The sequence below is a fragment of the Excalfactoria chinensis genome, chromosome 3, assembly GCF_039878825.1.
Source record: "Excalfactoria chinensis isolate bCotChi1 chromosome 3, bCotChi1.hap2, whole genome shotgun sequence".
Lineage (NCBI taxonomy): Eukaryota > Metazoa > Chordata > Aves > Galliformes > Phasianidae > Excalfactoria > Excalfactoria chinensis.
In genome coordinates this window covers 58,080,584-58,094,169 of record NC_092827.1, presented here as the reverse complement: position 1 = coordinate 58,094,169, position 13,586 = coordinate 58,080,584, and positions in this window count along the sequence as shown.

The window sequence follows — 13,586 nt, the reverse complement described above, 5'->3', positions numbered from 1 at the left end:
TTTAAACAGAACGATCTGAGTTGTATTGAATGTCAAAGGTCTGAACCTTTGGTACCTTTGGTAGCTGTGTTTAGTGAGCGGAGTGGCTTGAATTTAGGATGTTCAATAACTGTCAAAGCCTACAGTTTTATGCAGTGTATTCTGGTAGTTGAAATAAACAGGAAAAGTAAACATACTCATACCTGAAAGAGAGATATGAAGAGCAATGATTTTAAATGGAAAAATTGTCAATAATAGAAGTAGCACAGATCTTTCTTTATTTACAGCTTTCATTTTCAAATTATCAGAATGGGCTATATAATGGTTCCTTACACTAAACATAATCTTGATGAGGAAATCAGAGCAATGAGTACTGAACAGCACAGACTGCAGTTACAACATAGATTTGCTCTGAAACTAAGCTTTGTAATTTCATAGCTGAATAACTGTTCTTAGGTTTTCACTGCTGTTCTTTTTGCTTTTCCAAGTACTTGGTGAATGTTTCCTACTTCTATCCATGCAGGGAAAATGGCAATAACATTTCCTACCCTTTTACATTTTTCTTTTTAAGACTACATAATGCCAACATTTTAGTATTTAAAAATACTTTAAAATAGAGTTTGCTGCTTTCGTTGTTGATGAATGCATGCGTCAAAAGATTCATGCATTCTTTCTGCATATTGTTCAGATCAACTCTGTTGGAAGTTTATGTGGTTTAAAGGAAAAAAGAACAAAAGACCTTAGGAAGATTGCTGGTTCTTGTCACAGTAATTCAGAATGATGCAGAAGATAAAGATTCCTGGGGAAAGTGGTGCACAGGGTTATTTATGATTTTGACTACTATCTAGTCTGATATTTTAGCCTTAGGAATGAGGAATTTAGTGGTATGAGTCAGGATGATGACATGTTGTTACACTGTGTTTTGCTGAGTAAATACAATTTTAGTCAGCACTCTGCAGGAAAAAACTGTGACTGATGTTTCTACAGATACAGAAAAGTAGCAACTGTATCTCTTTTGGTCACCAAACTCAACGTTATGTTAGACATTATGTTTGATTTTTAACAGTCATGTATATTTTTATGAATTTTCTACATTATTATGAATCAGTAACATTTTTCAAACAGTTTAACTAAGTAAGTACAAGCAGCCCCCATGGGGCTGCTGGAAATCAGGCTCTTTTTATGCACAGTGTGCAGTTCATCCAACAGATTTCATTCTATCTCATTAAATCCAAGAAAATTGCAAGTAAACATAAAAATATAGGGGGGGGGAAAGTTTCTTCTTATGGAGCAGTAGAAGAAACTAATATGAAACAAAAAAGTTAAAGACAGCACAATGGAATAAAAAAGGCTTTGAGAGAATAAACAATGAGAATATATGTATATATGAGAAAAGAATGTAGATCTTATATATATATATATATTCTAATACATTCTTTTCTGAAAGTTTTACTCACACCTTGCAAAAGTTCTCTCTCTTCATTTCTGATCATTGGTAGTTTAAGTTGTTGATGTTTGCCTCTATGAGCTATTAACAGGTATAATCAGAGTTTTCAGTTCTAGCAGCAGGTCTCACATTTGATAAGCATTCTCAAAAGATAGTATACAGTGCCAGCTCTTTTGCATTCAGTCTCTGTCTCTGTGCACAATTACTTTTTAAGAATAGAGGTAGCTTAAGTATTATGGTCATTAATATTTCCCCCCACACACACCCTTTTTTTTTTTTTTTTTTTTTTTTTTCCCCTTTTTTTTCCCCCTTAAACTAGATTTCACAAAATGTCTTGCATTGGCAGGGGCTTTATAGGTCATTTCCTATGTAAATTTCCAACCCCAATATGTTGCAGCTGCTGTGACTTGCAAGTAGTCTATAGTTCTAGGTTTAAGATAACTTGTTTCAGATTAATGGATGAATCAACTAGGAAATGCTTTAATTTTTAGGCCTTTTTGATCATAATTACACTTTCTAGTTTCACAAGTATTAAGCCTAAACACATATTAAATCTACAACCAGCTTTACAAAATAACTGAGATGGCCTCTGTGTAATTAGATTAATTTCATTTTTCATTCAGTCCATTTCTCCTCTTATTTTACCTCCGAATTCATGTCTGTTTCTTTGCAAATTGCTTGAGATATAACAAAATTATCCCTTCTGTTCAAAAGGTAGAGAAGTTAAGCATTCTGTTCCATGTTTTAATACAAACTATTTTCTTATTTGCTTCCTTCATTTAAAAATGTAAAAGATTAAGTACTCCACAGTGTTGAAGGTTATCACTCTGAGACACAACAAAAAAAGATCTCCTAGAATTCAATAAATAAAAGACATTTAAGTCAACTAAGATATTATCATTGGTAACAATAGAAGTAGTCACGGATGGCAAACTTTTGCAAAACCATACTCAGGTGTGTGTGGGAAACTGTAAGGATATAAGCTTCTAAATACAGTATGATTCAGTTTTCTGTTCCTGCTGCCTACTTCATCTCACTCATTTATTTCTCTATAATTTTCTGTTGAAAGAAATTTCTCTCACCCTGGTGCTCCATCAGTGCCTGTTTTCAGGCAGGAGAAGAGATGCATTCATCGCTATATTGCTTGCAGCCTTCCTAGTGTTCCTGTCAGAGCAAGCTTGAAGAGCTGTAAGCCACTGTGTCTCCTTCTTTAACATCATCACTCAGCATATATAAGCATTTGGGGCAACTGAGCTACAGGTCTCTCATAGGAGTAGCCCATCTATTACTGCCTGTGGACATGCTGTCAGCAGAGCCAGAGAGGACATAACTGATCTGTTTGTTCACTTGCTGCATAGCTCCTGTGTGAAGTGTACAAAACTCTCACTCTATATTTACCCTTCTGTTCTCCTTTTTCTCTCAATGATTTTTAAAAAATATATTATTATTGATATTTCCAGAAAAAAAATGTTCTCACACGAAACTCCTCAGTCTGAAACTACCTGAGAATATATGAAGATCAAAATATCTCACATTTTCAGATGCTTTTTAAGGGTTTGTGGGTTTTTTGTTTGTTTTTGTTCTGTTTTTGTACACTGAGGAAAATATATCAACTATATCCACCATCTTAAAACCTGAAAACCTGTCATTTCAGAATGCCCAGAGCCTGCAGACTGTTTTCTCATGTCACTGCTAAAGTTCTGCTCTTCCTTCGTTTTCATGTAGGTACTTCAGTTCCTATGCAGAAATGTAAATTCCTTGCATTTACTTTCAGAAACTTCATATATTTTTCTCTGTCTTTTCTTTGTTTCCTTTGTGACTTCTCAGTTCATTCTTTTTCTTCTTTTAACTCACCTTTCACTTTCTGTTTTACATACTCTTTAAATTCTACCATAGGAAATACCTTTCATATTTTCTGCACAAAGATGTGCAGAGTCTGCTCTTTTCCCTCGCTTATTTGGGAACTCAGACTAAGTAGAAGAAAAAAATGCTTGTAATTCATTCAAGCTTTAGAGAACCATTAACTTGAAGAAAATATCTAAGCAACAGAACAAAGCAAGATCACTTAAAATTATGGTTAATATTTTTTTCGCCTAAGAACTATTACACTGGCCTTTAAAGACTCTTGTTTCTAAATAGTTCTGTCAGCATTTCATCCTGTTTTCAGCTTATACCTATAAACTCCATTCTCTAAAATGCCTTGCTTTCCTATAGTGGGAGCAAAATTCCTCACTTTTAACTTAAAAAATCCTAAAAATCCTTTAGTTATTCTAAAAGTTCCTTTTATGATGAAATTCTTTAATGTTCATTAAATATCAGACCACACTGAGAAAAGAGAAAAAGAAAGAATAAAAATTAATATAATAAGCATATACATGTACTGAAAGTAATGTTATGACTCTGTAATAACTTCTTTATTACAGGCTCTTATTTTTTTTACTTGTTCAGATATAAGAGATTGAAATATATATATATATATATATATATATATATAAGTTAGTTTCCACAGTGGCTATATGACTTCAGAAGTAAATTTCTTTGCTCTCATTTAATTGAATACTCATTGGAAGCATATACCTGAGTCCCAAAGTACAGGACTCAAAAGTCTTTGACTAACAATGCAAATTTCTATTCAGCATCAGTAAAATACTTTCTTTTTAGTAACAAAGGGATGAAGAATGGTATCATAGATTTTTTCACTGGCGGAAGTAAACCGGGATTTAACTCCCACATCCTTTCTTTCTTGGAAGAATAATTAAGTCAAATTTAGGGAGGAGCTACCATCAGGAAGGAAGGTCTGAGATATTTAAAACAAGCCTGTACTTCAGTCATTGCAATAAAAATGCAACTTCACAACAGGACAAATTAATCCCATTTGCTGCACAACACTTTGAAGATTCTTTTTGAAAGATTTAAAAAAATAATGGGCTATGAACATCTAAATAGCTAGTGCCACAATTTCAAGTGACTCAGAGAAAATAAACCCATATTAATGATTTTTAAATTACTTGATATATCACTGTTTCGAGTCCTAAAGCCTAGATGCATTAGTGAAGTCAAAAGGATTGTTTTTCCTGACAGGACAGACTTTGATTAGGGCACTATTTTTCCAGCAACATGGGTGACAGAATGTCTTACAATAGTTTTTCTTTCTTTTCAGGTAGGGTTTAAGCTTGTGGAATTTTGTTGCTGTTTTGTTGTCTTTGTTGTTTTAGTTTTTAATATGAATGGCCAGGGATGAGAACTGTCTTCTGGAGATATACAGTGTAAAACTACAAAGAATACATCTTAAGGAGCATTTCAAATTCAGAGACCTGGAATTAAAATGTACCACATGGATATGTCATATCAGGTACACATTTTCATTAAACAGATGATGTAGTCTGCTATACAGAGGTGTCTCAACAGTCCTTCTGTTCTCAGAGCAAACGGTAAAATTCCACTGACAAAGCGGAATAAGATTATATTACATTTTCTCTCTTTAGTTGCTAAATACTAGAAAATCAGTACTTTCCTTAGCTCATGAAAGTTCTGAGATGGAATTTTATCCATCTCAACAAGTTTTGTGTTTCACAGCATTCTTGACAGGATAGCGACCTCTCAGTATTTTTCTATAAGACAAATAACCTTTTCTGTTTTGAAAAATGACATTGAGAGAATAAACAATCTGTACTCTAAGCCTGAACTGAGTTATGTTGAACAGTTTGGGGATTACTTGTCTCTTTTACTTACCCTTTCGGTGTGCTCAGTCTATCAAGACTTTCTTGTCTCCACCCTCCTTGTTTCTTCATCATCTTGTACATCACAGATGTAATGTTAGAAGAAAGTTACTCAGGTTGTTCTTTGAAGGTATTTCATAGGGCTTGGAAGACTCCTCTGACAGAACTACAGCAGCCAGGAAGCCTGGTACAGTGTCTCAGGAGCAAATGCAATTCAAAGATATCTCAGTGATGACTGAGAGATGCAATGTGATCACACGGTCCAGCAGATTGGAAACACCTTTTTTATTCTATTCCTCCACAAGTGGCCAATTTTAAATCTTCAGAGCTTGACTCACATACAGCTGTGATGCTGTGATTCTGTGACTCTCTTAAAAGATACAACAAGCATGGCACTTCTTTACATGTAGTTGCAATTCTGCACTGATATTTTTGTACTTTGATAATATCAATCCTATAAACTACGTTTATTGTTTCTGTCAGTGCTTTTCACATAGCGCAAGTGAGATTTGTGCTCCTTGCCAAACTTTCATCCACCAGGAAAGAGAGCACATGCTGGGAAACAATTCACAAAATAAGGTGATTGTCTCAATACCACTGAAGCAATGAAAGAGAATTAAAGATAACTTTGAATCTGTTGCAGGCCTGAAGGAGTAAGAACAGAACAGGAAAACACAGTTGGATTGCTTTTGTTTACACTAACATTTAAGTTAGGATTTACAGTTGCATAGGAATTCTGATCCATTGGACAAAGAGAAGTCATGCTGGAAAATAAATACCTTGTATGGAATCAAAATAAATCTTTGAAAAATGACTGGTGGTAGAAAAAAACAGAAAGACTAAGGGAGCAACATGCAACATTTGCATGTGAATTTTATTTAGGACATTTTTTAGAGCATACCTTGTTCTATGATACTTTTTTAGCATTAACTGAGAAATAAAAATTCAAAGCAAGTGTTGATATAGTGCTTTATCATTCTTTATGATCTTGATTATTAATTAAAATAAAAACATAATCTTATGCTGACATCTTAAGATCTTATAGATTTATATCTTCTTTTAGTTAGATCTTCAGGTTTTAAAGGCCTCTTTTCAGGCTTCTTCCACACATCAATTGATACTGGAGATTTTTTAAGATCCGCTTATCATGTTATTTAGTTTCATGACTATGGAGAACAAGTAAGCATTTATTATTTTTCATAGTGCTACTATAAAGTGCACAAATCTCCCCAGTCCAGATTCACTGAAGTTAATAAAAGGTTTTCTGTTATCTCGAGTGCCAAGTGGTCTGAATCCTTACAGAGGAAATAAAATTGACTGAATTCATGCTGAGATGGACTCCCCTTGCTCCGGGACCTTCTAGCAGTGCTAACCTCAGTGGTGCTGCAGATTTATGAGAAACGCTGTGCTGTCAAGGCTCATTGCTAAGGTTTAGGATCTCTTATTGATCTTATTGATCATCTGCAAGGGATGACACTGAAAGAGACCGTCTCTTTTTCTTCCTTCTTTAAAATTGCATAAAGTTACTGCCTATTGCATCCTGAAAAGCTATTACAGTTCCAAACTGCCATGTAATTCACAGGTAAAACCTTTTTCATGCAGTAGCACCTATAGTCCATGACAAAAAAAAAAAAAAAAAAAAAAAAAAAAAAAAAAAAAAAGTAACAAACAACAGCTTTTCATTAAAATGCACCCAAATAAAAATGTCACTCTTCTCACAATAAAATTTCTATGCAGCAGGCCATGTCTCAGCCCTAAAATAATGAGCATAGAGAAACAGGCCTGGTACGATGAGAGGGGTATTTCCAGAGTATAGCCTCAGGATGTGGAGAAGAGAAAGACAGACACAGTGAGTGTGATAAAAGACAGGGCACGTTCTTGGTACTGGAGGTCCCACAGCCATTAACAGCTTGCTCATAGGCAGAAAAACTGCAGAGCTGGACCATAATAGTTCTAGTATCTATCATATGCAACAGGTAGCATGCATAGTAAATGAAGATGTAAAGCTGACCAGGTGCATGAGCAGATGTTTAGACAGATGACAGCAAACACTGAACAGACATTACTCTAAGTGTAACCTCAAATGAGGAAGAAGAAACTATCAAAATGAACATCATTTTACTCCCAGAGATGGACTCCAGGTGCCAGCAACTCACTGTAACACTCCAGCATAGTCATCAGACTGAATTCACAGCTGTAGAATTCAGATGAGCAGGAAGGGGATCCTGAATACCACAAAAAGAGGTGGGAGGTAAAAACTGTGTGTATAATAGTTCTAAGTGTATGATTTCCATAATAACCAGATCCATACTAAGTGAATGACTGGATTCTGAAGATTTGCATTGTACTAACAGTAATATCTTGGCTTCAGATAGTCACATATAATGTCTATTTCTATTTAATGCTAAGTGTAGTACATATTCACACCAATGCAGTGATTCTAGTGGGATTCCTTTCAACTTATATAGTCATATACTTTGGCCAAACCTTGTCTAAAACTGTGAAGAGAATTACTTCATAGCCCACCTCCCACAGTATCTCTGTAATGTTTTTCCTACTTTACTAATGTCTGTAATATAAAATATTTCTCTTTTACATGAAGAACTCCGGATGTGACTAATCTCATATTGCTGTTAACCTTAAGTTTTTATTTTTATCTTTCAGAAGACAACAAAAGTCTAATCTTTGAGCTACATTTCAAATCTGATTGTTTATAAAGTATCTGTTTTATTAAAGTTGAATGCTCAGAGAATGACAGCACAAAAACTAATATTTCTTTCATCCCTTATTTCCCCAGTGGAAGGAACATGTTTTTCCATTTCAATTAGTTTCCCATCTCCCTTCTGCAATATGATCAAAATGTTTCACGCTGGCCAGATTATTAGTGACAATTGGATGACATATGAAGAGTTGCATCTAAAATGTGATTTAGCAAACTGAGTCCTTAACACAGAGCAGAATGACATTCAGTGGACCAGATCAAATCCATTTAGGATATTACAGGAAAACTTATTCAACTACTTTTAAAATTACTATTGATAGGATATTTAAAGCACTATTATTATTATTATTATTATTTTCCAGGCTTCTTAACACCTTTATAGATAACTCTTCCCACTGCCTATTGTCAAACTTGTTCTGACAAACAGTAGGCCAGTAAAAGTTCCCATTCTCATCAGCCAAGTCCATTCATTTTCCCAGCTAGTGGGCTTCAATCTCTTGGTCGCATAGAAATATGTACCTTTACTTTCTGTACAACTTCTCTCACTAGCTGTCCTGGCAATTCCAACAAGAACTTCTACAGAATGCTTGACACTGAAGGTAAATCTATGCTAAGATAGAGACAGTATTGTTCAGAGACCACAGCTGCAACCTTAAATCACTTACAAAATGTTAAATTATGTGCTACTTGCTGGAGAATGGATCTTTGGATTCCAGTTCTGAATGTTTTTTATCTAGCAAAAATATCTGGTTAAGATATGTACTATAGTATCACAATTCAGATTGACTGGGTAATGGAATGGAAAATTAGGTTATGATGAAATTAAGGCAACTGCATAGCAGAAATATAAGCACTCAGTAATTGAGGCCACAATTTTCCATGATGCTGCATATAGCAGAAATAGATTACTGCTGTAGGGTTGAACTGTACCTGAGACAGAGACTAGAAGAGAAATATAGCCCTGTTATGGTTGCAGATGTAAAAAAAAAAACAACTGGCACTAAACTTATTTTCTCTGTTCTGCAGTACCAGTATCCAAAGAGGACCTAGGTGCTACATGTAACCTAAGAGGCTACAAAAGCTCTTAGGACAAATTTGCACAATCTTTCACTTTCATCCTCTCTCAGTTTATGAAGAAAGAGGATGTTGCATGCACATCTAATGCTTTGTCAAATGGTGACCATTTCAGCACCTGTTTTGAACTTCATACTAGGTTTGAATTAATTTCTGAAAGATTTAACTATCTTGTAGGAAACCATGCTATATCTACAGGCATCCCTCTTTTCACATGCTGTCTTCCAAGAGTCCAGATGTACATTGGTCTTCAGCTGGTAATTGAAGCAATCTTCTTGCTTACTGTGAGCCTGTGTCACAAATTCCTTAAAGCAAACATCAGCCAAGCATGTTCTATATCTATTTCATCTTATTGTGTTTACTTGGATATCCTTTGAGGCATAAGATGGCCTCAAGTAAAAAATAATCTGGCTGTGCAGAAGTGTTTTACTGTTAGTAATATATGCTTTCTCATTAATAGCTGTGATACAAAGTCTTTTATTTTTCTAACCTATTATTTCTGACCCAACTTACTAACTGGTCACTACTGTCAAAGAGTTCTGAGCAGCAGAGAGCAGACACTGTGCATTGCATGTGTGACCACTTACACAGTTATAAAGACTTCCATGCACATGGGCTGCCATGGAAGATAATTCTTTTTTTTTTTTTATCACCTTGCTGTGTACAGCATATTTCTCTGCATCCCCACACCCCCAAACTCTTTGAATTAAATAAATCAAATGCAAAGCTGATGAACAGGACTTTTGAACACACAATTTTTTCAAGATAAAAAACAACTGATTTCCAACTGATATGTTCTTCTAGACAGTTAAGTGATGCAACAGCAATGTCTTCTGCTTGTTCTTACAATGACATCTAACAAGAAAGACTCCAACAAGAAAATAAACCATTTCTGATTTAATTGCAGAAAGCACTACAAAGTATTCAGTATACCCAGCTCTCCTACACATTGTTCTAGGCTCAGAGCATCTGTTGATCTCACATCCCCCAAACTATTAAGCCAATGCAGTAATGAGAGACACATTTCAGAAATATCTATTACCCTGTTCAGCTGGACTTTCAGATAAAATTATAAATAGGCAGATCTTCCACACTCAGCTACCAAAGCCATTAGAAAGAAACTAGATCTACTCTCCCTGTGGGATTAGGTGTACAAATCGTTATGCTTTAAACAGTTTTCCTGGTGAAGGAAGAGTTGGTAACGGATCCCTTTTTATTTTGGTTCCACCAAACTGTGCAGTTGCACTTTGGTCCTCAGTGCCTAGAACCTTGCCTCAGAGGGAAATCAAATCAGAGATGCTAAGAAGTAAGCAGATTACTGGACTGACTTTATGATGTTTACTGAAGATTATAAAAAGATTATATAAGACATACCCTCATTTTCTTCAATTTTGTCTTGACCCAATAAATCATTTTCTGTACAGTTGCCTTAGATTCTCACCAAAGAACTACTTTTAAATGGAAATCTTTAGCTTGTACTTCACAGAGACATCTTCCTTTGAGAGTAAGAAATGACTATCATAAAAGTACACTTTTACACACAAAGAAAAAACGTACCAAGGATTTCACTCCAATTTCCTATATAATCATAATTTTTAAAATGACATTAAATTCATTATACTTTTGAAAGCGTTCTCTGAATGCATACTTTAATTCATTTAATATAAACCATTTATCTTTATCTACTTATTCTTAAAAATGATTCTGAGTCAAAACCAAATTAAATGAAACTGAAGTTGTCCCAAAAAAGGAATTTTCCTGACAATTTCAAGGCATGGTTTCAATTTTTATTTTTAAATATTTCCATTACAATTAAATATGAAAAAGGAAAAACAAATAGTTTACATTTAAATAAAATATATTTTCTTGGAAGACAAGACAGACCATAAAGAAGGTGAACATTGTGAAAATATTAATGTGAAAAGTATGCTGAAAATGATTATTTTTCTCATTAGAAGTTCTGGCTTTAATAAAATGCTATTTTCTGGTGAAATGAATGTTTTCCCCTGAAAAGATCCTGCTAGGTCTAATTTCTTCTGAAATTACTTCTGCTATATAAATCTGTGGGCCAACATCAATTAAATTAACTTTTTATTCTCTCCCACAAATCAGGATATGGATGATATTATCATTGTCTCTGTGGAGACAAGTTTCAGACATTGTAGCTATTTTATTTAAAAAATAGCAATTAATTTCATTATGAAATTTACCAAAATTCAATTAAGTAATTATTATCCTGAGCTATCAAATGAAAAGTTGTGTATAAAATGTAATTTAAACACAAAAATATTTAACTTTTATCTGTTTTCTTCATAAGATTGGAGAAAAATATGATGTTATATTATGCATTTGGAAAGAATCCAGAACAATAATAATAATCAAAAGTCATTGACCGAGCACAGAAGACATTCACGGAACACAAACCAGCAAAATTGAAAGTTAAAATAGCTCAAATAGAATTCCTGTATTTAATTCAAGCAGTAAAATGAACATGATGTTTGGATTACCAGTTTTTTAAGCACACAGCTTACTGTAGAATTAAACTCCATATTTTTTACAAATACTAAGCAATCTGAATATGCATAAATGCTATGTATATAATTGATAGATAAAAAAACAAGGCTGAATATGAGTTTGGACTTAGGTTTACTCATTGCCAGAAAACTTTATAGCAATTTTATAGCAGTTATGAAACTAGCAATTATTCTTTGCACTTTAACTAGGAGCAACTACTATTGCAGTGACCTCTCCAGATCTTGGCTCGTGCAGAGAATAATAAAGAACTGGTCTAGATATGCATAAAAACAGCAACAAATAGCTATCACCTACATACAATCACCACAAATCTATGAGGTATGCTCCGAAGCCAATGCTTCATATTTTATTATGTTGGCCCATGATGTCAGAGGCAAATGTTGGTGACATAGCAGTAGACATTGAACCTTCCTGCCAATATTCCATTACATTTTGTTGCCATGTGATAGATGGCAGCAGAGGGCCAATCTGACAAATGGAATCTGACATGGAAGAGTGTAGGAGGCAAAGATGCCACTAGAATCTTCTGTGTAGAAAAATTGGCAACCACTGACATTCATTGACACTGATTGCTGAATATTGATAGAAACTAAACGACAGATGTTAGCACAGTGAGGCAATGAGTGGTGTGTGTAAGCAGTGGCAAGAGCAGCAGTGGGTCACTTCTGCTGGTGCAGGTTGGTACAAGTGCAGCATGCAGGCTCTTGGTCATTGCTGGCAAAAATGCACAAGAGATGATGGTGATTATGTTGAAAAAGTGTTTTGAAGATGAGAATTTGCTCTATCAAACAGCATTATTGTGCTCTTTGTATCTATTGCAGTTTCCATGGAAATAAAGAGGAAGCATTATTTTCAGCATAACCTATGCATACACTAATTGTTCCTTCTCTTTCTCCAGCAAAAATTCAAGATTGATTTTGCTCCTCTGTCTATTTGTCATTTTAACAGCTCCCTTGGAGTCATATTGATTCCACCTTCATTTCTTATTAAAGTAAAAAGAGAAAGAAAAAAAAGAGAGAGAGAAAAAAAGAGGAGGGAGCTCTGAAAACAGTAGTACAAATTTATTTTGTTATGATGTTTATGGCAGAAGCTGCAAGAAGTAGATGCATTTGAAGAAAGCTGGTTGACAGTTGAATTCAGGCAGGTTGACATGAGCGGTGTGCTCAGCAACATATGGAGGGGCTGAGAGGGTATCGCCATCAGCAAAACTTTGTGTCCTGATGAAGAAGAATCTCAGATTACCCTTCTTAAAGCAAAACATCTAGCTTTTTTCTTTAGCAAGCATCCATGAGAGACATGATGGTCCCCTGCAACCATCATACCACTTTCTGACTCAAACCTTTATCTGCCCAAACCTTTATGTGTTTTCCAGTTTTATTTAGTTTTATATGTGCTATTTTGAGGACTTCAGTTCCAGGACTCATGTGATAATATCTGAGCGTTCATCTTCATTCTGAGAAAAACATGAAGAAGATGTGACTCTGAGGACACATACAAGGGCCTCTACAATTTTTACGTCTGGAGATTATTGCAATTAAGGGTGTTTTTGCTTACTGCTTAGCAAAAGTTACTCATACATTGCCAGTTCAGATTTTATTTTCCTGTTACAGTAGTGGCTCTGTGGCAAGAACACAAATATATAGAACAGAACATTAAAGAAACGTCAACATTTATTTTTACATGCCTTCTCCAGAGCATTGCAGTTTTCTCTGCAAGACAAAACACATGGTCCTAATGAAGACTGAACTGACTGTTGCTCTAAACATAGTTGTGGTGAGCTGGAAAGACTTCCTCTAAATATCTATCATGTATACTGCTCTCATGGCATTTAAATATAAAGCATTTTCAGTCTGTAAACTGTGTGGGGTGTAAGGATTTAAATGCCTCTGTCTGCCTCTGAGGAGAGGTAAATTAAGTCTACAAACTCAGATACTTGGCACACTCCTTCCTTTACCTGTAGATGAAACATAGCAGATTTGAAAATGGTATGAGAACTGTTCCAGCATACATGTTCTCAAAAGGCAGCTGAAGATGTTGAGGAAAATACAGGCACAAGGGAGTATGCATAAACTGTCAGTCAGGAAGTTCCACTAAGCACTGATCTCCGAAA